The sequence below is a fragment of the Microtus ochrogaster genome, unplaced genomic scaffold (genome assembly GCF_000317375.1).
Source record: "Microtus ochrogaster isolate Prairie Vole_2 unplaced genomic scaffold, MicOch1.0 UNK2, whole genome shotgun sequence".
In the NCBI taxonomy this organism is placed as follows: domain Eukaryota; kingdom Metazoa; phylum Chordata; class Mammalia; order Rodentia; family Cricetidae; genus Microtus; species Microtus ochrogaster.
The window spans coordinates 4,740,610-4,744,674 of record NW_004949100.1 but is presented as its reverse complement, the minus strand read 5'-3'; positions in this window follow the sequence as shown (position 1 = coordinate 4,744,674).

The following is a 4,065-nucleotide window of genomic DNA, read 5'->3' as shown; positions in this document are numbered from 1 at the left end:
TGCAATGGACCAGAATGCAGATTATCCCTTCAGATTCAGTTCCTCCATCTGCTTGGACTTTATCTTCTAAGTTCTCCTTTTTCTAGTAATCATAGATTTGTTTGATTTCCCTTGCAGAGATTTAAATCTGATTATTACTCCTTATCAATATGATCTATAGTTACTTTTATAAAGAAAACAATTTACAATGCATCATTTTTAAATTGCCTTCTGTTATCATTGGAAAGTTTTTTGTTGTATTTTCTACATTATTTCTATTTTTTAAAAATAAAATTAATTCATCTTAACACAGGATTTTAAATATATTTATATATATGAGGCACAGAAATGAGCAGTATAAAGGTATAAAACAAATTGTTTTGTATAAGACAAAGACCATTATACCATAAAGATTACAAGTTCTTAATATCTGAAGATCAAGTCCTTAAAATAATATTATATGTATTATATATGTATGTATATAATTCTCTTTCTTTTGTGGCACATTCTGTTTGTAATAACACTGTAACTTTCACAGTTGTACACTATCTTACTGTGTTCAAACTTTTCTTTCTTTCTGTCCTTTAAAAATCTTTCTTCTGCTGGACAATGAAGCCCATTTTCTAATAAAACTGATAGGAGCCCAGTGTGTGAGGCTGGGTCTTTGTCTTTGGCTGTGTCAATCTCGACAATTAAGATGAAAAGCACATTTACATGAGTGCAGAAAATTATGATTAAAGAAAGCAGTGCTGGCTTTTGTTATCTTAGTAATAATATAAATTTTATTTGCTCTACTTGTCAGGAATAGACTGAGTTCAAGGGACTTTTTCATAAAAGTCAATTCACCTGAATGTGAGGTCGATTTATTTAAGAGACAAGAAGAGTGTAATTGACAGGGCCTGTGACTCTGCTATCTGTTTTGTATGCTTCCATGGTTTTGTGGAGTTTAAACTAAATGAGTGCCTGTTTGAAATGGCTGAGGTCAGGTAAAACAGCAGGGGAGGTGGAAAAGAAAGAGAAAAAATTTGAAAACTTACATAATCCCAGTGGAATTATTACCTTTGGATTATTGCCAAACTCATTTGCATCAGTCTGATGTGTGGTTGTATGAGGTCTATGATTTCATTATGAAGTGATTCTACACTAGAGTATTCTGAACATTTGTAAAATGTAGGTTTAAACGTATAGCTCTTTTCTTTTCTCAAACACCAACACACACACACACATTCTCTACAGATATGCACACAATATCCTTGTGCTAAATTTATCTATCTATCTATCTATCTATCTATCTATCTATCTATCTATCTATCTATCTATCTATCTATCTATCTATCTATCATCTATCTATATCTATCTATATATCCATCGATCCATTTGTCCATGTATCTATCATCTATGATTTATCTATAATATTATCTATCTACCTATCTGTCTATCACCAACCCACCATCTTCTTGCATTCATTATTATACTTCCCTTTTTTTCTCAAAAAATATGTAGCAGTAAATGAATGTGAGAATCAATTCAGTTTCAAGTATATTTCTATTTTAAATGATTAGCAGATTCTTAACGGCATAAATTAAGAAACTATAAATGGAGGGTTTGGGGCTAGGAGACAGGATCAAGAGATATCAAGCGGGGAGGATGGACAAAGAGAGTATAAGGAGAAACAACTGGATTGGTGGGACTTCTGGGAAGAGCTACAAACCTAGTGCGATGGAAACTCCCAGTAATCTATGAGGGTGACCCTAGGTTAAACTTCTAGCAGTTGAGCAGTAAGGAGACTGAATGGGCCACCTCCTGCAAGGCTTCCAGTAGTGAGATTGGGGCACCTACCCAGTCACATAACCTTTCGCCTACAGTTTGTTCTGTTTACAAGATATGCTGGGATAAAGGTGGCAAAGAAATTGTGGGAGTGGCCATCCAATGTTTGATCCAACCTGAGATACATACCATGAGAGCGAACTCATCCCTGACACTGCCTGGAAGACCATGACTCACGGGAGGGATCGTCCAGGGATCCAAATTAGAAACAAAAACAAACAAAACAAAAACACATAAAACCAACAACAACAAAACACAAGTAAACGAAATGATTCCTAATGTTATGCTGCTATACTTGGTGCCTAGCCCAGTTGTCATCAGAGAGGTTCTTTCAGCAACCGATGGAAACAGGTGCAGAGACCAATACCAAAACACTAGAAAGAAGGGGGCATGAAGGATTGGAGAAACCACAGTGGTCAAGCACACCACAGGAAAACCCACAGAATCAATTAACTTGGGCTCATAGCATCTCACAGAGACTGTACCTATAATCGGAGATCCTGCATGGGACTAACCTAGGACCTCTGTATATATGTTTCAGTTGTGTACCATTATATTTTTATGGGCTGTCTCTGACTCTTTTGTTGGGTTTTGGAATCCCTTTCCTAATTCTGTGTTGCCTTGCCCGGTCTTAAAATGAGAGGGGGTGTCTTGTATTTCTTCAAGTTGATATGCCATGTTTCGTTAATTTTCATAGGAGGCCTGCCCTTTCCTTAATAGAAACAGATCATGTGTGAATGGGAGGGGAGGTGGAGGGAAGAACTGGGAGGAGAATCTGTGGTTCGAAAGTAATATAATAATAATAATAATAATAATAATAATAATAATAATAATAATAATATGATGATGATGATGATGATGATTATGATGATGATGAATAAAAATAATGATGATGATAATAATAATAATATGTTGACCCTCCCAGAAAAAAAGAAAGATTTTTTTGAGAAATTGAGAAAGCACTATTAATAGAATGTTAGTATCTGAGAGATGCACAATAGTATAAGAGCACAACAGTGAACTGCAGATATCCTTTCATATCTGCGGGGTTCTATTTTAACATCCTTCATGAACAATGAATGCTTTAGGCCAGGTTGTGTCACTTCCAAAAGCATTGCACTGAGTAACTTTATTTTAAAAATTATCCATCTTAATCCATTTTACTAGCAGTTCAGTGAAGGGTATGTTACACACACATTCTTTCAGGCAGGCTGTAATATTTAAAAATTTAAAATATATACAAATCATTGCAATAATGCATTTTTAGAGAAAATAATAGGAAAAATGCTCATTGAAAACAATCATTGGGGATATTTTTCAGTCTCTTATTTGTTGGACCTACTGAAGAAGATGGTGGAGATATAGAGAACTCTCTAGGTATGTTTTTTTTTTTCTAATAACTAGAGGAAATAAATTACCAATTCCCATAGTCATTAAGGATTTCTTCATACTGGAAGAAAATATTCATTTATATATTAACCTGCTCGCATGCACATCCAATTCCTTCTATACTATGCTTTCGCAGATATTCCTTATAGACACTTATAACTGTGTAATGTAATAACTGTGACCTTTAAATCTAGAAACATTGCCATACAATTGATAAACCTAAGCCACCAGTCTAGACAACTCCCATTATACACCACCTCCATCATGGTAGGGAAGTGAATTAGGTAAGAATCAAGGTGCATGAACACAATAGCACCTTCCTTAAAAAACATTTCACTTGTCAAATAATACAAATGTTGTCAGTGACAATTTTTGTTTGAATTTAAATACAATGCAAATTTCAAATATTCAAGAATTATATCTATTAATTCCTAAATCAATGTCCATTTGCAAAAATATCTCTGTAATATCATTAATTTTTGTCTCACTATTTCTCTGTTAGGATTCAGAAAGCTACTAAATTCATACATACACAAGTCTAAACCTTACCATGACATTCTGTGGCCTTTAGCAACCAAAGCCTCTCTATTGCCTGGAAATACAATTTCCCCTAGCTGTCCTGAAAAGACCAGGATATAACCACTGAAGCTGCTTCCTTCTCTAGCCTCTCTTCCTCACTCTTACTTCTTCTGAACTATGTCATGAAATATGGCATGTGATTGTGGTAGTATTGTCTGCTTATAAAACATATTTATTCACTATTTTCTAGTAGTATTTTATTCAAAAGCATATACAGAATATATTATGTATTTATAATATAAATATTTAAAATACATGTAATACATATTGTAATATGTTCATAATATATTA